The sequence below is a fragment of the Egretta garzetta genome, unplaced genomic scaffold (assembly GCF_000687185.1).
Source record: "Egretta garzetta isolate BGI_Z169 unplaced genomic scaffold, ASM68718v1 scaffold72, whole genome shotgun sequence".
Taxonomy (NCBI): domain Eukaryota; kingdom Metazoa; phylum Chordata; class Aves; order Pelecaniformes; family Ardeidae; genus Egretta; species Egretta garzetta.
In genome coordinates, this window is record NW_009259032.1 from 910,329 (window position 1) to 920,521 (window position 10,193).

The 10,193-nt window shown below is 43.9% G+C and overlaps 1 long non-coding RNA gene across 1 annotated transcript in view; it reads left to right on the forward strand.

Moving 5' to 3' along the window:
- Positions 1–7,679, forward strand: part of LOC118451877 — a 52,373-nt gene extending 44,694 nt beyond the window's left edge. Inside the window, exons 2-3 of the long non-coding RNA XR_004841457.1 lie at positions 4,643–4,763; positions 6,107–7,679. This is a non-coding gene — a long non-coding RNA (uncharacterized LOC118451877). The remainder of the gene's footprint in view (positions 1–4,642; positions 4,764–6,106) is intronic.
- The last annotated feature ends 2,514 nt before the right edge of the window (positions 7,680–10,193 follow it).

The window sequence follows — 10,193 nt, forward strand, 5'->3', positions numbered from 1 at the left end:
CGTCGCACCGCCCTCCTTTGACGGCACCACCATGCGCTTCGTGGTGGAGCACCGGTGAAGAGCACAGGTGAGTGGGGCCAGGCCGCTAGGCACGGCGGTCACGAGTGACTGCTTAGGGCTGACCAGGTTACCTGCCAAATGAGAGCTGTGCCACAGCTTCTCCTGGAGGGGGGTAAGTAACAGGCCTGGGGTCCACAGGCGGGCCCTCACCAGGACTCAAAATATAGGTGTAAGATACGAAGCGCAAAGGTTACACGTTCCCATTGGTGCAGTTTGGTATGCCGTGGAGCAGGTAAATGCCCCCTTTTTTTGGCTGGAGGTAGTTTCAGTAGAAGCACACCATAGCTGCTCATCACGCAGCCTGTATTTGTGCAGCGCCATAGCTGGGGGGGTCCCCGTCTCAGTGGCATCCCCTTGCTCCCGGTGAGGGGAGTGCTGCTGGGCACCTCCTCTGGACCCACCTTGCAAGCTGTGAAACAACCCTCAGCAGCACATTCCTCACCGCTCGCCTCGTCCTTCCAAGGGGAGGAGAGCGCCCGTCTCTGCCCTGAACCCCTGCTTCTCCCCATCCTTGGGAAGTACGGGAGAGGGGTCTGATGGATACAAACCCTTATTTCGGATCCTTCTTGTTAGCGAGACGAGGGAGTGGGATATGTGGGGTAGACCGGGGTGTGCTCCTCTGGTGCCATGGGGCTGCCAGCCAGGGCAGGGGCGTCTGCAGCTGCCTGCGCTGCAGGAGGGCTCCAGCGGAGCCCGCGGGCACCGCTGCAAATCACGATTTCGCATGGCTACTCTGAGCTTGGCCCACCGCAGTTCCGCCAGTGTCTGGTTACCTAGGGCTGTAACCCAGGGCCGGCCTCCAAATTGGGGGATGTACGCGCGAGAGCGTTGAGTGTCTGGTCTGGAGCGAGGAGGAGGGCATGGGGCCGGGCATACAGCACGCGTTGAAGCCAGGGTGCAGGATGTCTTGCGCAAAATAACCAAAGAACGATGACATTTCATTTTAAAATAGCTGAAATATTAAGGAAGTGCCTTCTGGGTGGGTGTTGCTCCTCCTTTTGCCTCTTGCATTAGAACACACGGCTTATCTTTTTCAAGTGCAGTATTGGGCAGAGCTACCAAAATCTTCCATGGCTTACTGAAGACTTACGGAGTTTGTTCTTGGGGTATATCAAGAGGCAAAGAGAAACAGCAGCGCCAGTCGGAGGTTTGGGTTTGTCACCAGTTTGCGCTGAGTTTTGTTTGGTCACGTGCTAGAGGGTAAATTTTTCCTTCCAGTGTTTGGGTTATCTTTTTCTTGCTTCTGTAGTTCTTTTAATTTGCATCGTCTACTACAGCATAGTAGATGATTTGTTGAATGCTACGTTACTGAAATGCTTCATGCCCTTACTTCTTACCTGCTGATAAATATTTTATCTCTGAAATAGCATTCTTTTATCCAGGATATAAATTAGGTTGTTTTCATTGCCCCTTACAGGGTCTCTCGTGACAGGCAAGGTACCAATTTAAGTTGAGCTCTGCTGTGCTACTTGAGTCAATCTTGTCAGTAAAGTCTTGATAGAGTATCTAGATAGAATGCACAAGCTATTTGATTTTTCCATTTGGTGTATAGGCCAGATTCAGACAGCTAGCACAAGGAATCAGTTATTCGTGAGACTTCAGCCTAGCCGCTCGCTGGTTTTGAAAAGGATATTTCTATCTTGCAGCACCTATTTGAACAAAAAGCCCTAGCTTCTCGATCGTATTGCGCTCTTTTAAAGTGAAACCCGTCGTATTTCCTGGTATGATTCGCCCCTCTTTTCCCAGGGGGTCATCCTGCCATGTCATGCAGCTGCAGTGCCTGGTGTGCCACTGCCGCGGGTGATGCCCTCGGCAAATTGCTCGCTCTTATTGGCGACATTAATAACGGCATCCCTGGTCTGCTTTTTTGTGTTGTGTTGGACCTCTACCATTGCGAGGCAGGTGTGAAAGCTGCCCCAAAAGATGGGCGATGCGGAAACTTTTGTGCTCGTTACAGAAGGTCATTCAGCAGTCTGAAGGCCTCATTTCACCTTTTGCCATCAAAGATGCCAAGACGCACGTTGTCTAATACAGGCGGGGGTGCCCCCTCCCTGCCGTCTCAGACCCGCTGAGGTAGGTGTCCTGCTGGCTATAATGGATGCCGTGTGGGGTTTTTTTTTTGTCCTTGACCTGTTCTGGAAGTCAGTGAAACAAATCATTTTAACTGCATGCTGCAAGATGAGTTTAGCTCATCATCAGACTTTTGGGTTATTCATATAGCGCTCAGTGGAAGATAAGGTATATGCCAGAGGGGGAATCATATCTATAGCCACCGCCACCTTCCTTCCCATTATCCTGTTCTGTCCTTGTACCTACTTGGCATTTTCATTCACCTACATAACTTCCACCTCCCTGTGGATAATTTTTTCTCTTCTTCTCTATTATCTTCTTGGGGTTTTTTGTTTGCCTTCTTTCCCTCTGTCTCTTTTGTCTTTCTCTTCCTAATTAAATGCATTTGTTTGCTCGTGTTAGTGTTTTTCCTCTAACAAGAACAGGAGTGTAACTTCATATGAATCGGGGGGTGAACTGTTGATCATTTTTTCATCCCAGTTGCTTTCACATCAGATCAGTTTGGTTTTTTTTTTTTATTGCAGCAATACAGCGTAGATCCTAAAACGGATTTTAAAACAGCCAGATTTCATCACATGAGCACGGGGTTTGAATAAAATACTGTCCTTTCAGGTCCCTTTCTTTCACAAGCCAAAATAAGCTGAGCGAATGCTCTTTCCACTCCTGTGTTTCTTTCCGCACTGCACGTAGTATCTTCCTCCCTTCTGTCTATTTTTTTCACATCTTCATTCACAAGCAGTGTCACCGTGCCAAGGACTGCTCCGTCTTGGTCTCTGCCGCCTCTTGGAGATCAGCCTGATGGAGCTGACTTGAAGCTTTGGTGGCGGAGCGATGCCTGCGGTGCTGTTGGCGCCAGGTCCTCCGCATGTCTGCTGCTCTTCCAGCGCTTCTTTCTGGGGCTGGTGCGCTTTTCTGCATCATCAGTGGGATAAGGGGGATCCTATCGATTTGGATTCTGGCAAAAGCCAAGATGCCATTTCTGAGCAATTCTTAAATTTTTGGTACACAGCAAACATCAGAGAATACCTGCGTGTTTCTGAGAGGTATCATGAGGCTGCTTTTCTCCCTCCTCTTCTTCGCTTGCAGTAGTTGGCGAGTTTTTAGCAACATAGTTCTTGCCTGCTGTGCTTCTTCCTTCATACGGAAAAAAGATGATGCTAATTTTCAGTTCTAGTAAACTTGCCACATCCGCCTGCATCCAAACTTAGACAGCACCGACCTGTAGCGAGCAGGCTGCCTGAAGGGAGCTCATTCCCAGCCTGAAAAATGTGGTTTTAACTTTTGTATCTATTCCCACATTATACTCCGGGGAGTTTCTGCCTTGTGTTAAGTAAATAAATGAGAAAATAGCATGTAGCAAACAGTACTGCAGTAAATTGTACTGCCAATATTAGAAGGGTATTTTTCCTTGCTTTGTTCAAACGTGTGCCTAAACTGAAGCCACCTTGTAGTTACAGGAATACGAGACATTTATTTTTGTGGTGAAAGTAGGCTAAGTCAAAAGGGAGCAGTTCTGTCACCAAAGTCTGCAAATATACTTATTGTCTGTAAGTGTTCCTTCCTATCTGCCATCAGACAATCTACGCCTGCCTTTAAAAAGTCATTTTGTGTGGATAGCGTATATGGATTATTTTTTTTAAAGGTTCATAAATTGATACTTTTAAACTCTTTTTAGTTTTGCCCTATTCAGCAAAATGTATATTCTGCACGATTAAGTCAAAAAGTCAACTTACAGTGAAATGTGCAGTATGTAGGATTTATTTATGCTGATGCCTTCACTGAGAATCAGGGAAGTACCCACCTAATTTTAGTGGGAAATACAGGAATATTCCAAGAACTAGAAGGGCTTCAGCATTTGATCCAGTAAATCAGCCTACAAATTGAAATAAGCTTGTGTTCAAATCTGTGGCTACTGAGGAAATGTTTAAATAGCGTTTAACCTTGGCACCAATGAAAGTTAAGCGTGAGTTTAATGACTCTTCTTGCCCAGGATGCTTTCCTGGGCCAGTTTTTAACTCCTATTTAACTCCACAAATCTTGGAGCACATGATTACGGGTTGTTTCACTTTCGCATTACATATGCCCTGCTGGATGCTGTGTTTGTAAGTGAAGTGCTGGGGTCTTTAACTTAAGTGAATGGATCGCTTAAATCCTGGCTGGATCGCTTTGCCCTCTTCCTGCCTACATGCGTGGGGCTTCCCAGGACCAGTCTGTGGCGAACCGTGGGGTCGTAAGGCAGCGCACGTTTCACACCTCGAGCAGCAAGGGTCGGTTCTGCTCCAAAAATAAGGCTGCTCGACCACTGACTTGGTTTAAAAAGTCAGGTGCTATTGTCTGATTCTTGGCAGTAGCTTAGGAAACGAGTAGCAAGAAGAGCGTGACAACTGAATGAGGTACTATGCCCTTCCCTGGAGTAGTAAAGATTGCTCTCTGAAGAATTGGTTGTGGCAGCTCTCTAAGAATCTGCTTTTTATTAATGTTGCTTTTATGGTTTTGTTTTTTTTTTTTACAGGGATAAGGAAGAAGAATCATGCTCCTTTAATCTACAATACACTTGGTAACTCTAAGCATACATCCTAAAAACTGCTTCTACAGTTTTCTCATTTTTTTGCTTCATCATACAAAACAAGTGTGTAAGTTTCTTGTTTTCTCCTAAATACCCCCCCCCAGTTTTGGAGTATGCATACATGTAATTATGTGAGCAATGTTAAACTACTGCATTATTTTCTGCAAAGTTGTTTTTGTATTGAAGCCAGCGCTCAGGCTTTAGGCTTTTAGCCTCTGCGCTGGTGGCTAGCGGTAGCCGTGCCACTACAGCTCTTCATAAAATGCAGGGTGTAATGCCAGCAGTGTTCCAGTGTGGGTCAACGCACAGCTTCGTCCGGGTCCCTGGAATGTGTTGTGATGATCCAGTGCAGCCCTGCAACTCTTTAAAAGAAATCACGCCCTCAGCTCTCCCCCATTGCAGTAAATGAGGGTCTTCCCCCTAGGTTTTGGCGATGATTTGTGATCTATTTTGTACTCCGTACTTCTGCACTTGGAATTGCAAACGGAGAGATCCGTAGTACTTAGATTATCTTTAGTGTTTATTTTTTGGCATGGTTCAAAAGGGATTATGTAAATTTCAGAAAACACGTTTGATTGCTTTCATTTTTCATTTGTTCCTCTGTACTGTGTTATCACCAGTTGCCTTAATTATGACAGTGTCTAAATACTAGAAAGCTGGAAATGGAATGTAATATTTTTAGACCCCAGTTCAAAAGGAGAGGACAGCGTTTTTTTTTCTTTAAGACTGCAGTCTTTTCTTCCTTAAATTGCAACGTTGCTGAAAACACAATCCTAGCGATTCCCCTCTGAGAGGAGTTTTTTAATGTTACAGCCCAAATAATATGTAGTCATTTCCTTAGCTGTTATTTGACAGGTTTATCTGGGGGCCACATCCATGCTATTGCTAAGAAAATATTTCTCCTTTGAACAAGAAAATATAAAATAAGATTACTCAAAATGCAGTGATATGTATGTCCATATGTCAAACTTTGCTTAAACTGATGATTTTGTTGCCAGCAACCAGTTTGTCCCAGTAGAAGAGAATTGTTGTCATGACAGTAAAAGTAAACCAGGATAGTGTGTTCCCGGCCCAAAATTTCAGGTCAATGAAGGTCTTTGGGAAGCCAATAAATGTAAGGTCAAGCCTAAATTATTTAGCATAAATTTTCTCAAGGTAACAGGTTGGAAATCCGAAATCTAAGTGCAAAACCCAAAAGTCTGTACTTAAGCATTTACCCACAGGCGGGATTTTCCTGCACCTGTTCTCAAGGTTTCCTGCTGCTAAGGAGGTTTCAGGGTTTCCCATTCTTAAAGAAAGCCCCAGGTTTTCATTTCCATGAGTAACCCTCAAGATACAGAAAACTCAGCTACAAACTATCTTTAACCATACATGTGAGATTGTATTTCAATGCAATTTATTTGTTTACAGGCACAAATTGAAATTGCCCTCAGGATGAAATGCACTGCAAGTATGCACGTAGTGAGTGATTTTAACATATATCTTCTCATTTATCTTCATCGTTGTGGAAATCCAGTGAAAAAATACTATTCTAAACCTTTTTAAAGAGCTTGGCGTGCCCAGCTAGAGCATATAGTGTGTAAGGTTAATCTCCGTGCTCTTTGGTTGTACGGTCTACAGTTACAAGCTTTAACCTCCCACCGGGATTCGGGCTGAATGCCTCTTAAAGAAAATGAATGCTTCTTCACCGTTTTCATGACTGCTAAGTCCGTAGACGTTACGACTACAGTATCGGTGTTAAACGAAACAGTACTTCGGACTGCAGGACAGTGCAGGTACCAGAGTAGATCATCCACTGTGACATACACGTGTATGGTACGTACATTATAATACTAGCATCCGTGTTTAAAAATGTTTTGTCCTATCTTTTCCTATATCGGTGCTCGGAGCGAAGTTTCACGCTGCAGTTTACAAGATACAGGTTTGCACACACAAACTCAGGGTTTACAGTTTCACCCGGTGTACTTGAAAGGATAAAAATGCGTAGAAAACAAAGTGCCCAGGATTTCAACATGTATTTGTTGGAGGAAAATTTTGCAGGTTTTTTTTTTTAACTGCCTGTGGAGACGAAAGCAATGAAATGAGGTGATACCAACAGCTGTTTATTTTCTCAGGGGAGATTTCTTCAATGGAATGTGTCAATTCTAACATCAAGCAGTGTTTGCTTAATTTTGTCTGTTACTTAAGAGACTCCATGTTCGCATCAAGGGGTCAGTTTTGCAAGGAGCTTCGCTTCGCAGACCCAGTCCAGCAAAGCCTTCACATGCATCTCTAACTTCAAATATCTGAGCAGATTTCTGGAGAATTTGGTGGAAGTGCAGTCCCTTTTTTTTTTTTTTTTTCTTCCCATCAACACAGCGCTTTGCTGAACTTGGCCGAGAGCGCTGAGTGCCTTGCAGACCCAAGTCTTGGGTTCTTCACTTTATATGTATAAAACCGGAGCTCTGGGCATGAGCAGATCATGCCATGAAAGGTCACCAGAAAAAAATCCGGTAATATGGTGCTCCTCCATGTATACCCAGTGGTGAATTTCTCCAGCTGATGGGGTGATGTGTAACCACATATCTTGGATCAGAGTCAAGCCCTCCGTGTCAGGGTTCACAAGCTGCTAGTATTATATGTTTCACGGTGCAGTCGTAGTATGTTACAGCAGAAATTCACCCCGTGTGCAAAGCAGGACAAAATCCTGTGCACCACTCCAATTCGGCCCCCCCAGCCCTGCCGTCGGGGTTCAGGGTCTGCAACAGCCGGCCAGCCACTTCCATGCGGTTTAGGTCAGGATCCAATTAAAAGTTTGAGCAGGACTGGAGTGATGCACGAATGTTGTTCTGGTCTTTTGCAGCAGGGTCGTTTTCACTCAGTTAAATTTAATCCTTGGTGAATCACTTGATGAATGATTTAAAATGTATTTATGGGTTGTGTGATTGTGGGTTTTTTTTCCTTGTCTGCATTCAAAGCTGCCTTTACTTTCTAGTGTCAATGGCCAAAGTGTCATTCCTTATGCTTATAAATTACCATTAACTTGTGGCTACCTGAGAATGCATACACTACTTTAAAAATGCTTGTGTTTTTTCCCCCTTTTTCTGTTGTTTTTTTTTTTTTTCTCTTTTCTTTTTCCCCCCTTTTTTAAGGGGGTGGGTTATCAGTGTAAAGATATTTAAAAGTGCAAATGTGAAGTAAGGATAATGATTGTTAAGAGGATGTGGGTGATATGTCTGATGAGAGCGCGGTGGGCTATAAGGCAAAGGGGAAAATGCCATGAACGTATTGTGTTGATGATTGTTGCCTCTGGGGAAAAAAAATTTTAAAAAGGAGATATATAACTGGAGAAAAATGGACTGTCTGAGCTGCTCTCAGCGCAGATGACGCTGTGGCAAGTGCGTAGCCGAAGCCCAAAGTGATCCTGCTGCAGGATGCCGGGAGCCTGGGATTGAAGGACAGCGGAGTCGCTCTGAGAATTGCACTAGCAGCACGTTGCACGTCGGGAACGCTTCAGTACGTCACGACCACGCAAGAACGGACTGTCTGAAACCGCTGAGTACCAAAGTTTGTAACTGAGTGAGTTAGCGTTTGTATCATGTTGGGGGTTTTTTGAATGTTATGATAAATAAAATGTATTTTTCAGTAAAAGACACACTGCAAGTAAGCCTGCAGTTCCCTGCTTGGTCGTATTTTTGTGAAGTTACCTTCGCTGTTGTGCCGAACAAGTGATAGCAGAGGCATTACTTGGTTCGACGTGTAAACAGTAACAGAAGAGAAGATTTCAGTGGAGAGACGATCCAAAACCCCGCACTCAGAGTCTCCCTGGGTTTTCCCCCAGCATTGTAAGTCTCTTTCTGACCTGATCTCACTGTTTATTCTGCCCTCCTAGGGCAAAGGGAAGTTGGGGGCTTTGCTTTGTTTGACTCTGATTTATTTTTTTTTTTTCCACCCCCAGAAGTAACTTAAATGAAAAAAGAACTCCCAGTCTCAGTGGACTAACTTTGACTGGCATATGGGTTTGGGCATCCAAAGAACCGCATCTTTGTTGTTGTAATGTGTTCAGAGAGAGCAACTGGCAGGGTGAATAATTTTTTTCTGCTCACTCCCTATGTTATTTTCATTGTCTAATATTGTGATAGGATCACTTTATTAGTGGATAGTAGTATTGCTTGAATTATTGCTAGGAAAAACCTTTTGCTGCTTTCATGTGTTCCTTCTACCCTAATGGAGTAGGTTTCTGATGTTAAGTCCAAAAGTTTAAAAAAGCATGAGTCAAACACTGAAAAATCACAAAATGGACCTAAAACCTAAAAGATCAGTTTTGCAGTTCAGAAAGAACACTTTCAGTTTTCAGTATGTAAGGGGCGCATTATAACGATCTTCCTTTTAATCACATGCTCTAGAGGCTTAAAAGAGATTCCCAGCTCATTATTTATCTGCAAGTAATACAGTATGAAGGCATCTACTCTGAATTTGCCGTATCATTCCAAGACATGGCTGCACAGTCTTCCTGCCTTGCTGGAAGCACAAGTTTACTGGTAAAACAGTGGTTTGGTGTTTGTCTCATTCTCCCTCTCTTTCTGGATTCTTTGAAATCTGTACCTTAGCATTGCATTTAGGATGGGTGTTATCAGTGATTTCACTGCCAATGTATAGTTAGTGATTTCTGTACAGAGATACAATTGGATTCACTGGCAGACCCAAAAGACTTAAGAGAGGAATGAGAATAGATGTTAAAATGAAGAACTGGGAAAAGCGGTGAATGAACCGGGGAGGGTGCAGCTGCACAGGCTCAGCTCAACAGGAGCAAGCTGGGTGGCTGCAGGAGATCAAGGGGTGACCAGAACAGAACCAGATTAATAGTGGGTGTGTAGAGCAGAGAGAAAGGCCTTGGATTGCTTTGTTCAGACTAGAGGAGTCTGAAATTGCAAAGGGACCTGGGGTTTTCAATGGGAAAATCTGGGAACTGCTCCTTTACTTTTCTCCAAGAAGAGGTCCTGGAGCCTGATTTCAGTGGACCTCTGTAATGAGCCCTTCACAGCGCTGCTGGTTTCTTACGACAGATAGACATTTTAAGCTGAAACCTCCTCAAAAGTAAAATATGTCAAAAGCCAAAAGTAAATATGCTGAGACATGAACTCTAACCTTTCCCTAAGGGGCCCGGTCTTGCAGCCAGTGTTTGTCCGACAGCAATGTGCCTTACGCTGCAAAACTCCACTGAAACTAAAGTGAGAGAGAGTTTCTTATGATACCTTAAAGTAATCTGAGAAGTCAGGTGAACTGTTTCTGGGATTCTCAAGGCTTGGTGGAGAAAATCGCAAGAGTTTCTAAATAGTCTTTAAAACATCGCTGGTAGGAATGATGAGACCAAAAGGTAGAAATGCAGCACTTCTTGCCAGGAGGTAGCAGGAACAATGAAAAATGAGAAGCAGATAATTCCCTGATGTTAGATATAAGCAAGCCATCCAGGATAAAACAAGGTTTATTATTATTATTATTATTACTACTACTACTA